Raw genomic sequence first — 14127 nt, 5'->3', positions numbered from 1 at the left:
TTGAATTTTGGATTAGTCAGTATTTCAAGATCCTTCACCACAAAACAAATTTATAATTTTGTCTTCTGGTAATGTGCATATTGTTATACTACTTCCAGAGATACAACTATTTCGTTAAGTATGGATTATCTGAATAACAAACACACTTTTTTGGATACTCCCACATCGTAGTTGTATTAAAGGTTGCAATAATTTCACACAACAGGTTTAAACATCAGCGTGTTTCCCCAAGCTTTTGCTGCTCCACCCGATCAAAGGGCAATTGACATTAAACAACTTTCTTAAATTAGGCCAGCTTGACTTTGTTGGCAGGTTGTCACCAAAGGTCAAGCTATTCCTTTTGTAAATGCGAAGCAGGGAAGAATTGGCACGTATTAACATATTAATAATGTGCTATTCTGCATATAAATAGGTCCAGTGGATAGCTTAATTCTCTCACCAGTTAAAGGTCAGTCACAGTGCAACTTGTCTGGGTAACATGAAACAAAAAAGAATAGCAGATATTGTAGGAATGCAATGCTTTGACGTCCTGAGATTTTTTTTGGGGTATTTTTGTAGATTTTTGAAGTGCATGAGGAGTACTTGGTGAAATACGGTACGCTATAGAATTTCCAAATATTTGCTTGTTATGATACTCTCGCATAACTCGCAAACTACCCCAAGTGTCATTTATTTGCATGCCTGTGGCACATTCACTGGTCTGAGTAGTTCTTCATGCCTCACTTCCATGGAAGCTGAAGCATGAAATAAATTTTACATGAGCTGAAGCTAATCCGCGGCAGGCTGATTAGGTGCTAAAAAGGGAGTAATTCACCAGATAATGAATACAGCTCGATAAAAATGTTCTGCAAATGTCAATGATGACGCATAATCCATCCATAACTGTCACATTTTTCTTATCCTTTTCCCCCCATGGCTTTCAGGTCTCTTCCTTGTAATTCAGAAAAAAATAAATATGTCATATGATGCCAGTTATGTAGATTCAAAAATGTATGAAAAACAGATTCATCACAAAGCAGACAGCCACAGACACTGCCAACAATCTCCCATCAATCTGTCATAAAGTAAAAGGAATGACTTAGTTGTTTCAGAAGAGGGAAGCCTAGCAGGGAGCAATGAGAAGGAAGCTCTTGGGTTGGCTGAGAAAAGGTCCAGGTTATACTGCGTTATCTTTCCAAATACACATGGACACACATTCCCACCCTGGCGACGGTGGTGGTGCTCATTGTCTGCTGGAGGCGAAGCACTCTGGTGACATTATGACGGCATCTATTGTGTGCCATGATGGGTGCTTTATAATGGACAGGCAGTGCTGCAGCAGCCTGGGGTTTTTGCAGGGCTGTCAGGGCGCTCTGTCGGCATGCATTGGCAGGGCAGATGTGACATTTAGCCTGCCGTTGCCCTGCTGGTCCCTGCTTTGAGCTGGAAAAGAAGATAATGACATGGCTCACTCTCTTGGTTGGGAAGGTGCACCGTGTGCCCAAATGCCACATGTGACCTTTAGCATTACGTCACGATATTTGTCACTCTCATTTATCACGAGCTCACCTTGATGAATTTCCCTGCTCTCCTGCGGCCACAATTCTTCATCTCCTTACTGGAGCTATGAATCGATATTGAAATGTCAGCATCTGCATTGTTGTCTGTCTGTGTGTTGTTGTAGGCTTCGGTACTGAGAAGCAGGCTGCAGGAGATGAGTGGAATTTTAATCAGCGGTTCATAATTAAACAGGGAATACCATAACAAAGGCAGATAAGGTGTTTTGGGGATTCACTGAGAATGAGAGAGATAGAGCCTCCTGAGTTATCCTAGCCTGTGGTACATATGTTGCTATGTGTAAAAATTAAGTCAGCGCTGTTTGAGTGCTGAATGTAATGCATGTTTGTCATTCTGTGTGTTATATCAGTTAATTAACATGGGTCATTTAATGAGAAAATTAGTGACCTGGTTCATTTAAATCAGATTTTATGACAAAGTGATATGGCTGTTTAAACTAGCTAACTAAAACCTGCATGTAGGGGTGTAAGAGTACATAAATTTACCTGAATCATTCAGTACATGCCATTTGGCTTAGCCTGTGACTTTGTGTGCTTATATATGCCCTGCGACCTAAGTAATAACCGTCAAATTGTCTTTAAATGACACAGTTAGGTCTAAAGATATTCTATAGTGCAGTAGTTCCTTCTGGGCACGTTTGGCAGTTGTTAGATAAACCATGCTGGTTAGATTAACTCCTGGATGTTAATCTCATATAATGAAAAGAGGAAACAGAGCTTGAAAAGCCTTAGAATGCATTTAGATATACCGAAATCACAGTGATGGGACCACAAAACACTACGACATGTCCGTCTGTTCTTTTGATTACTAAAACTGTAGTGATTTTTTTCCCCCCAACCGACTTTTCTTTAACAAGTAAACATGAAATCCTATTAAAGGATTCTTAAATTTGTACATCTAGTGATTTGGAAACAGACAGGGAGATGTCGTGGCCCACTTCATTTGTTCTCCGCTGTGGCAAATGACGCCCTGTGCCCCCTCAGCCGTCAGTTGGAGCCTACTCAGATCAGAGCGCCAGAAGATGAGAAGCTGATTCTCCATATGAGATGTTTGCTCCCTTGGCAGGCAGTGAAAGACAGAGAGGAGGTGGAGGAATGGTGGTGGTGCGGTGGTGGGGGGGTTATATACAAAACAGCATAACAAAGTTTAGTTGCTGAGGCAGAGAAGGAGCTGTACAAGCCATGGGGTGGCTTTGAATCAGATTCAAGCCGTGCTATCAGAGAAGTCAAGCAGCTCATTATTACATGAAGTGCATATTAAAGGGGGATTATAGATGTGAAAAGTGGGCTCAAATGCTAATCCTCTTCAACAGGTGCAGGAGTGTTGATTACAGGACTGCTACTGAATGGTTCAGTGAGTGTTTTTTCACTGCTGGTGCACATAGTAATGAAAATTCTTAATGTTATTTCAAATATTCTTTAAAAAAAAAAAATCAAAACGTGATGTGACTGTGATGGGTTTTCACACATGGCTTGCTTCAAAACACAAAAGTCTCCCTAAATCACAATCTCTGAGACTAGCGTTTAATAATGCAAAAATAAAATGGACGACTGTTGTAGTGACGTAGAACAGCATGGAGTGTGATTTTCTCTCAAGGACATGTTCATATTTATTGGGTTTTTCAAACAAAACCCCACAAAAACAATGTCATCAAAAAAACTGCATTGCTTTTCTCATGTCACAGCAGTATTTAAGGAGTGAATGCTCCTGTCCGTGTGGGTGATTTTTAAATTGATCTTGGCACCTCCTCTATTTGGTTTTTAATGCATTCTCATGGGAAATATAAATTTTAGATAAAGAATATGTATCATTATCTTGAGGCGATTATGGCGGACCACAGGAGAAAAAGGGAAACCTTTCCAACAAAAGTAAGCTCAAGAGCAACAAGGGCAATCCTCTTCACTCTCTGGTTGTCATGGTAACTTATTAGACACTGGGTGGGCAGAGTGGGGGGGGGTTGAACACGTTTCAGTCTTATTGGTCTTTCTGTTCACTTATATGGTATATTTCATGCCTGTATCTGTGAATGCATATTTTGTGCATGATGTACATTCACACATTAGCAACAACCTGTGCTTGGATTGTGTGTTTTGTGTGTGCTAGATAAACTAATTTGTGTTAAATTTAAGAAATTCAGCTAAGCCTGCAAGCTGGTTTATGCCTTTAGGGACAGGCATGTAAATAAGACTTGTATGTCTCAGACAAGCTGTTTCTACATTACCAATGCTGCCATTTCGGCAGGGGCACTTGCACAGCACAGCAGGACAAATACTGCACAAGCTGCCAGATGGTGGCCAAACTGATGCATTCACACCAGAGGCACAATACAGTCGTACTTTGTCAGGGAGGGTGTTAAATACATGGGGAACGCGTGCGAGCAATTATGTTAATTGTGCTGAATTATAGGTTGTGAAATGCATCAAAGTTTAAGTGCTCTATGTGAGCGTACACAAAACTGTATGAATAAATACATCACAGCTTAAATGTAACACAACAAATCTCTTCTGTGAGATATACCAGTAATAGACCTGGCCTGACTTGAGTCCGTAAATCTTCTCCTGTTATCTGATAAAATCAGGTAATGTGAAGCAGTGTTGGGCTAGCTGTATTAACCGAGGCCCAGGTGATGTGAGCCAGGTAAACACACACCTCCACCAGTACTGACACGACAGCTTTACCTAATCAGTGGGATCACAGTGGAAATTTATAGAAGTCCCTTCAACTCTGCCTGGAGTTATGTTATCTCACTTTGGACAGCTGGCTAACGGCAGCGTGGTTACCATGGAAACGGACCGAGTAAGACAGAACAGTCTCATCATAACAACTCTCTGAGATATAAAGGAAACAATGGGGAAAATTATCTCTAAAATTTGTATGAAGGGCAGTTTTCTTACAGAACCAACATCTGCCACTTGTGTCTGAAGATGCAGAATTGTGGGTGGATTTTTACTGCCAGGAATGTCCAGCAGCTGTAAACTGTGTGTGACCTCGGTGAAACAAATGCATTTCTGAGTAGTACGACTGCTCTACATGGGATGTTTTACCATTGACTAATTGTTCCTCTGTTTGCTTGCCCATAGCCTCTGAAGTCTGCGCCTGAAAACAGCCACAAGGCATGCTGCCCGGTTATTAGAAATAAAAATATACAAAAATGTTTTTTACAACCAAGAAATTAGGGCTTGCACATGTGGTTCATATTTCCTCTCGTCTTTGAACTCCTACCAAACCTTGCCTTCTTTTTTCTCTCACTTTCCTTTTCTTCCTCTTTCTCAATGGCAGCAGTTTGCAAACTAATGATGATTTGCAGTTTGATCCATAGGCCATTTATTGTTATTCCATGTTGTGTTGTTAAAATGTATGAATGAAACATAGGCACATCGTCATAGTATGCCTGTAAATTATACTGTGTGAATATACTGTAATATACTGTCCGTGGAGCTGCTGGTTCAGCCATTGCTATTATTTTTGACTATTTACACTTTAGACCAGAGGACAACACATTTTTCGAAGCTGCCATGTTATATATGTGTTGTCAGTGAAGGCTAGATGTTGCCGTGACAGCTCCATTTACAACAGGATCTGTTCCAAGTCCAGGTACGATCTGATCCAAGTCACAGTACAGCTTGTTAGACATCTGGTCTATCGTAAATGTAACAGATAACCAGGGAAATATGTAGTTGGTGTGGGATCACTGGGATCATGATGGTGGATGGGAGTAGGAGCACCAAGAGTGGCCAGACGTGAATCTTGCTCCTACTGACTGTGAAAACCGAAGCAGGCTGTCTGCTGTAAGATGTTGATTACTTTCTAATCCCTCCTGGAGCACAGACTTTAGTGATTAAAAATCATGGCAGGAGGAGCTTTTAACCATTACAGAATTTAATGTCGAATGTCCTGCAGGCCAAGATACAGCCTGCCAGTTTATTAAGCACACTGAGCTAACACTAATGTAATACATCAGTCCTGCAATAAATCTGAAATCAACGAAGGTTATAATGTTCAGCTTTTGTTGAAAAGAGACATGTTGAGTCAACATCATTATCATAAAGTTGTATGTAGTTTGTGTTGCTGCTGAACTGTACAGGTGCATTTTACAGACAGGTGTTTCTATTAACTGCATTACAGTCTCACCCTGGGAGTCTCAGAGGAAAGACTTAAATTAACAATATTTTTTAAGAAAAACAATCAAGTAGGTTTAATGCAGGAAACAGACAGTTGAACGGACACACTGCCTGCATCCTAAACAATTGATCAGCAACTATTTTAAAGTTTAATTTACTGCTTTCCTTGGCTTAACATTACAGTGAAACATGAAAGTGATTTTTTTTTGCGATCTTTGTTGGTCGTTCAAAACAAGACACATTATGATGTGACCTCACCCATAAGGATATTGCTGATGTTTTATAGACCAAGCAATTAATCAAGAAAATAATTGGCAGATTAATCGACAGTGAAAACCCTGAAGGAGTCAGTCCTGTTTTGGAACATGTGGGCTTGAGCTCAAGAACAGGCTGAGAGACTGGGAGTATTTTAATCAGCAGTTATAGACAAGTCTGTTCTTAATTATTACATCAAACTCAACAACAACATACTTCAACAAATCATCTATAACTTCACATTTATTCTGCCCATACATAATGATGTCTATAGTAACTTCTCTAAACTTGTTGATGTACCTTAACCATAGCTGGATAGTATCATTAGTATGTACTTGTGTTCCATAATCCATAATAATATTAATAATTTAGTAAAGAAGGAGCAAAAATAGGACAACAACACAATTGGATCACACAGGCTTTCAGATGAAGTCACATGTAAGCTTTTCTGACTTTACCCAAATGTTTGTGACAGCTGCCTGAGATCTTCCATTATAAACTGTGGCGCAGGTGTCTGCCTCCTCTCTGATTCATCCTGGTAATAATCTTTCTGACTTGCTGCTATTTCCAGGCTAATTGATGTCTGAAAAGCAAACCCGTCCAGGTCCTAGAATAGATCTGACTTCCACCCACTCATCTCACAAGGAATCCAAAGTGGCATTTGTCCAGTGCTGCTGCTCTCCCGTCAGTATGGGTACAACGTATGACTACAGTATAGTACACTTGAATGAGTCATTAAGCTGTTTATTCGTATCGCACGCACAAACACAGGCATACGGTCCCCCCAGCGTGTTCAGCAACAAGAAAACACCGACTAGATGTTTTGAACAATTTAGCACAATTTTCTGTGATTGCTAAAGAAACAGAGCAATTTAAGTTGTTTTTTTTACAGAAGTGCATCAAAGACAAAATTCTCCCTCCCTGCTGTGAAATTGCTTTTGAGACTACATTCGACAGGCGGTTCAAGAGTATGTCTGTCTGCATGGGGGCTTTCTCTGTGAAAGCAGATGAAAGAGTGTTAAAGGGGCAAAGGTGGGCGGGATAACAAGTGGCTTCCCTGACCCTGCCTCCTGGCACTTTAGGCTGTGTTCCCATTATACCTTCACCTGCCAGTCTCACTCCAACCCCAACCTCCACCCTTGCCAGCCTCTGATCCCTCTTCCTTTTTCCCCCCATGTGCATCCTGAGTTACAGTGGTCAAAAATGGAGCACTCAAATTACAGTCTCGCAGTGCTTAAAATAGCCAACAACTGTGTGTGCGTGTGCGTGCGTGTATTTGAGGGAGTGCGGGTGGTCCTGTTTTTGCGTCAGCCATGCCATAGCAACCGGGCTTTGCTGGTGAACGACTCCCGTTCTTCTTCAAACGTTTCTTTTCATTAACATCAAAGAAAACTGTCCACACCAATATTGCTAATTGCATCCTGTTTGTGGTGTGTTACGTAATAATCGAGCATCTTACAGATTGAAGAAGTAAACATGCATACACACAGCGCACAAGGGACAGCAGAGACTGACAGAAGTATTACATGTAGGCTTTACTCATTCCCCACACCCCCCACCCACCGACACGTATTGTGCCTTTTATTTACAAACCATTGTGTGTCAGTTATTACAGATGAGAGCTAATTGAGGCTGCATGAAATTCAAGTTCGGTAGTACAGTACGGTAATGAGACTGTGACTGTGACTGAGAGAGAGAGACAAACACTGTGCTTTTAATCAGGGCAAAATCATGAGGAGCATTACTTTAAAACAGTAAAGTGCAGACAGAAAGCAATTTCTGTGTGTTAAACGTCTGCAGACGCATTTCTGCTTCATCGGCCTGGTGAGACGCTTAGTGTGTCAGTGTACATCTGTCTGTTATTGTCTGACTGATGTTGGTGTGCCATTGGGGGCATGCTGAAATTTGATTTGTTGCACAGTGCACCAAGACAAGCATGGATCTCAGTTTGCGCCATTTGTGTTTAGTAAACCTACAAAAACCAATTTTTTTTGGCCACTTGGTGGCAACATAACAACAACATACCACTTTTTCAGTTGATGCTGTGAACTTGTTAAAACAGTTGTCTATTTACACATTCAACAGATCCAACAGGTCCCCTTTCATATTTCAGATATTTATTTGATCCGTTGTTATTACGTAAATATTGATCATAGCCACTTTAAAGTAGCTTTTGGTTTTGTTTATTTTCCTTCAGAGGATGGGGCTTTCAGCCAGTGAGTCTGGAGTGTCCTCAGCTGACCCTGTCACAACTCACCACGGATAGAGTCCAGCCCCAACTGTGGAGATCTAATGCAGAGCCTGCACTGTGCACTGAGGTAAGCTCACGTCTGTGCACATCGTTGGCTGGGCTCAACTTTGAACACGAGCTTTGGCTCCCTGACATTCCTCTCCTTGCGGGTGGAAAGTCCGATCTATGCTGGGTGCTCAGCGACCACGGGACTAAGCTTGGCCACCTCCCTCAGGCCTGGCTTGAGAGGGGAAACCCGGTGTACCTCTTCTGGCCACTTCATTAAAGACATTGAATTGTTTTTTCAACTGGCCTCTTGCCTGTGTGCAATTTGACATAGGAGTCACAACCAGGATCTACACAGACTCCGATAACAAAACTATGAAGATCATGCAGACATGCAGACCCCTCTATTATGATAAGGTTCCTGGTTCTCAAAGTGGATTTGGCTTCTTATGACCTGAAGATCATAAAATTAATGGAAAAACAGAGTAGAACAAATATTTAATAACATACTTGAAATTCTTAGTTTAGACACTCTAATAAAAATAAAACACAGCCTGAGCAAACATTTTGATTCCTCTCACGAATTTAAAAACTGTCACTAAATTAGAGTAGGTGAATCCAGCCAAACTGCTAGAATTTTATTTATTATCGATCTGAAATCAAATTTCATGATCTACATGACAGCAGCTGTTGGATTCAGTCCATCCTAGGGTTCAACATTAATATTTTTTTCCATTGGGGCCAGTGGGACAGAAATCTACTTGTCTGAAATCATAAATGTCTTCTCCCGCTGCTTTATGCTCTCAAGTGACTGATTGGTATTGGTACAAATCTTCCTACTCACCCGAGTTGCTAGATTTACTAGTTCAAGGTGGGATTTTACGTGCCCTGGACAAGAGGGCAGTCCTGACTGTCGAGCCCTGAATCCACTCTGCTGCATTTGACTTCAGTCGCCGTCACTCTTGATTTGATTTGATCGTTGATCCTAATTTGTGCAGAATGTTTTTAGTGAGGTTCACTGAATGCACCAGGCTTCTCAGAAAATGATGAAATAATGATAGGGTGCAGAAAAAAAATTCACTGTTACGGCTTGTGCACCATATGGCAGCAGATATCGCTCACCACAACAAGCCTAATGGACAGCACCTAAGGCTGAAATTTACTGCCAAAAAAAAGAAAGGCGTTTTCAGTGAGTAAGATGCTTTTAAATTGAATAACCCATTATTTATTTGTCAGTGCCCACCTGGCTGCTTGCACTCTGTGAAGCAGAAGACAGCTGCCTGTCTTTACCTGCATGCTGTCAACTCTCGTCTGTCTTCAGCCCTTCAGTGAGCAATCAAATTGCATTTGGTTTCTTTTCTTCTTCCACCACTCAGGCCTATTTGTGCATATGTGTGGTCTGTGTTTACTTGAGTACATCAGAGAATTGGGGCTGCTGCCAAATCTTCCTACTGATCAGTATATATTGGAAATGTTCTTTGAGATTTTATGAGCTTGAAAATCAAATCAAAACGCTTCTTGGTTCGAATGATTAAAAGAAAACTCACAAGAAAGTAAGTTAAAAATGTCCATCCCATTTCCAGAGTCCTTTGTGACAGCTGAAAAACTTGATAAGGAAGAAATTTTTACTTTAGTCAAATTTAAATTTGCAAGTAGGAAAAAAGAAAAATTACATAAACTCATATGATTTAATGACTCAGTATTTACACACATGGTGAAATGTTATGTTGAGCTACAGATTATGTGTGTATTTACGTTTCCATAAACACGCCGTAGTTTGAGGAAAAAAGCATTGTTACAATGAAACAACAATAAAATCACACCAAAACGGTTCATATACACAACAATAAAACAATACTAACAATTAATCATGAAACAAACAAAACAAAACAACAATAATAGTCTCAGTTCCTCTAAACCCACATACTGCACAAAAAAATGAACCTCCTTCAGCGCTGCATAAAATCTTTGGTTGTAGATTCTTGCAATACAAGCCATAGCAGACTGTTTCAATGAGCCATAGCTCCATATATTAGTCTTTTTCACAGCATGGTCTTTGGTTGGGTTAGCCTAATGTGGCTCCTTGACCACAACTTCAATTTCTACTAATAGTCCTAACCCTGTAAGGCACAGTCACTTCATTATCCTAAAACACAGATAAAACCACCAAATATTCAGATTTGAGAAGCTGAAACAACACAAAAAGTAGGAATGAATAAGAATGAGAAGAGACAAGCCGTCAGCCGTCAATTTTTTGCGCTTTGTTAATAAGAAAGAAGTTAGACAGAGAAAAGATTGTTGTAGTCGAACATAGCTGTATATTTTTTGCTGACCTCTGTGCCACCCTCAGTGACAAATAATGTGTGCCCAAATAATTTTACACGTTCACAAATTCCAATTGTATCTCACATAGGCAGTGAGACTCTGCAGCCTGGCTCATAAAGGAGCTGAAACTGAGGTGGATACAACTCAACAGTGCAGTGCAGTAATGAAAGGATTTCACTGATGTTATTTTGGCCTATAATAATCCATTAAAATATGCCTGGATCGGGGCTGATACCGATTGAGGATTGGCTCAGGGTCTCTACTTGGAACACCAGAAAAAGCACACCCTATACACAGCGTATAAACATTTAATTTGCGATATTGTGGAGGTTTTATTGTGACATCTTGGTAATATTTTCAGCATGCAGTGGATACTGCCCTGCATGCAGTCAGCTACCAAGTGTTTGGCCACAGCCTGTGTGTAGTGTCTGTCTAGTGTCATGCTGAGGTAATGTTTTTTGATTCATGACAAATCAAATTGAAATCACCATGTCTGCTTTTTCCAAGACTTTAGAGAGGGTAAGACAGTCTGACTCTCCCTCTCTTCTTCTTCCCTCAACCATAAAAGGACACACACACATACACATACAGATGGAAACACACATAATGGCTCTCTCAGCCTTTTTTGAAGCTTAGATGCCAAGGAAAGTCAGGCAGTTATTCAAACCCGCCAATCTTCAAACTCACCATTAATTCACGCATCCACAACTCAAATATCTCAACAAAGGAAGCTAGTTATGAGCCTACTAAGTATGAAGTAAAACTAAGTAATACTAATATCAGTCTGACTACTGTCATTTTGTCCTTCTCCCTCAACATGTATATAAATCTTGATTGATTGTATCAGTTTTTTGACAAGATTTATGAAAAACTTGTCTGTTCATCATTCTAAATTAATGAGCTGGCCATCGTGAGCCATTTTGTCCTTGTGGTCTCTTCCTCTCTCTCTCTCTGGCACACACAGCAAGTGGGCTATAAACCTCAACAATACTGCTACTGCTGGAAATAACATTATCGGGATACGCACCGGGCATCAGGTACAGGTTTCATCCCAGGCCACAAAGCTTGTCACATGAGGTCATTGGATAAGATACTGAAGTTTACAGTTGGACGTGTGAAAGGTTTCATGCTGTGGTTTCATTTTTCACATTGATCATTTTTACATAGGTTATATTATGGTTTGCATTGATTGATTTATTCATCTATTTATCTGCTCAGAAGCAGAAGTTAAGATAAGATAAGACAGGCCTTTATTAGTCCCACACGGGGAAATTCACATAACAAGCACTAACGCACAAACAGGGACTTGAACCCTGGACCCTTAGATTAAAAGTCTGTACCACTGAGTCTTGCTCGCTGAAATAAACAGATTTTTAACTTTATCCACTACATACATGTACAGCAACCTCTGAGGATATTGACCTGTTTGGTAATTTCAACAACAGGACCTACAGCTTTTGAATAAGGCCGTCTTGTTCACGTGGTGCTCACCAGGGTTTCAATGAGTCTGCACTTTCCAGCCCCAGATATACTTACACACTGATGTTAAGTGGCTAATCTAACCTCCAGTCAGTGTATTCCTCTGTTGTGATTGGTGAAACGATATAAATTCTTCACTTGAGCACTTGAGACCTGTCCTTTTCAGCTGAACAGATTCAGTTTTAATTCACAATTCAATACTATTTCTGTCACACACACGCACACAGACAAAACACAGACCTTGAGGTGCATTAAGTCTGAAGAATTGACAGATGGAATCAAACAGAACAGATGAAAGACAAGCCACAATATGTCTGGTCGTGTGTGTCTGAGTGTGTGTGTGTGTGTGTGTGCGTGCGCATGTGATCAAAGCTAATCTTCGTTTTCCTCAAGGCCAACCCAAAAAACACGGTGTCAGTGTTCGCTCAGCAGAGGTATGAGCTATGATTAGATTTGCAGTACTTTTTGGATCCCAGGGAAAATAAAACAATGCACAGAACTCCCGATTCAAAATGGAAAAGGAAATATTTCAAGTTCAACAGATAAGGCTCTTTGAGCAATCACTATTTCAAGTCATTGATGTGATAACAAGGCAGACACCTTCATATGCCAGACTTTGGCATATGACCTGAAAAAAAATATTCTTTTTAGGGCTTTTGGCAGAAGTTTTACTGTTGTGAAATTTCATTTCATTTCTTTATCGCATATGTAACATACAGAATAATGTATTTGTAAACCAGATACAAAATCTTTACTGCTAATAAATCTCTCGCCCATCTGTCTTCCTTGCTGGGGGTTTCAGAGATACTGGATTCTTGGCACTAATTTAGGGTGAAAGCAATAAAGTAAAGGAAGGAAGACATAGATTAGCAGTATGTAACCACCAGGCAAGAGGAATTGACCACACAATTGTTGGAAATGGCCATGCAACATCTTTTAGTCCACCGCAAGCTTTAAATAAATAAAATCTGTTCCAAGCACAAAGTATTTCATGTTTGCAGTAGTTGCTTTTAGATGTGTCTAATTATTATTGTGAAATCTGAGCACCCTTAAATTGCTTCTTCCTGTTCTCTGTGTTCCCTACTCTGTGTTCTCTGTTCTTTCCTGTAAGCCATTATAATTATATAGCTAGTTGCACAAATGATCTTGAAGTTGGTGATTCATCCTTGGGTGAATTCACAACTTTGTCTTGTGAAGCCAAACCCCAACAGTGGATGGAATAACAAAAGGTTTGTACATATGCTTTTTACTGCCTGATTTTAGGCTGAATACCAAGGACACCGTTTTAAAGTAATCCAGGAATGAATGAGCTGGCAGGACAAATGTAGAGTCATTGCAGGACCTCAGCAAGTTTTTCCTTCCATCCTGTGATGGTTTTCTTTTTTTTTTTTTGTTTTGTCAAGGAGTCAGAAACGCTGGACTGGTAGGGATTTAGTGTGTTTCTCAACAGACCTTGTTTAATAGAAGAATTAAAAAAAATATGATAATTCTGGCAAATGATATATGTACTTTTACTTGAGTACATTATATATTGCACAGCTTTTGTTTTACCGCAGCATTTTTCTGTTGTGGTATTTTTACTTTTATCCAAGTCAAGAGTCTAGTGTGTCTAGTTAGTGTGCCAGTTTCACCACTGAGAATTAACTGGTAATGTAGCATGAAGCAGAAGTACTGTTGCTATGGTTACCTGCAGTTTAATATACCCTGTATGCTGAATTAGAACAGTGGTTAAATTGCTGACTGAAACTATGTTTTAAGGGTTTCCTGTCATACAGTTATCAAAGATACCTGTAATCCAACACACAAGCATTTTCTGTAGCTGTGGTATAATCGTTATGATTAAGTACATTCCACGTTATTAATTAGGCAGAAAGGACTAATTTGATATTGTGTTTGCATGACTGTATCTGTAGACATTTTGTAAGGGTTTTAATCAGAAACAGTGATTTGACAGTAATTACATGAGATTATATTGCATTTATCCAAGGTCTTGTCAGCCATCAGCATTACATGACCTTCCATGAGTCACTCAGCATTATGGTGTGAGGCTCTTATCAGTCCACGAAAGATTGACGGTCAGGCTGGAACAGACCTGAGGTCGACACACACAGAGGACAGACACACACAAGGTCATCACTCATGTATACAACACAC

At 40.2% G+C, this 14127-nt stretch overlaps 1 long non-coding RNA gene across 1 annotated transcript in view; it reads right to left on the bottom strand.

Annotated features, from left to right (window-relative positions):
* Positions 1-579: 579 nt before the first annotated feature.
* Positions 580-14127, bottom strand: part of LOC124061877 — a 62741-nt gene continuing 49193 nt past the window's right edge. Inside the window, exons 2-3 of the long non-coding RNA XR_006843821.1 lie at positions 1549-1684; positions 580-1422 (exon numbers count right to left, since the gene is read on the bottom strand). This is a non-coding gene — a long non-coding RNA (uncharacterized LOC124061877). The remainder of the gene's footprint in view (positions 1423-1548; positions 1685-14127) is intronic.

This window comes from Scatophagus argus, chromosome 7, assembly GCF_020382885.2.
Source record: "Scatophagus argus isolate fScaArg1 chromosome 7, fScaArg1.pri, whole genome shotgun sequence".
Lineage (NCBI taxonomy): Eukaryota > Metazoa > Chordata > Actinopteri > Scatophagidae > Scatophagus > Scatophagus argus.
The sequence above is the reverse complement of the archived record's forward strand: the minus strand, read 5'-3'. Positions and strand labels throughout refer to the sequence as shown.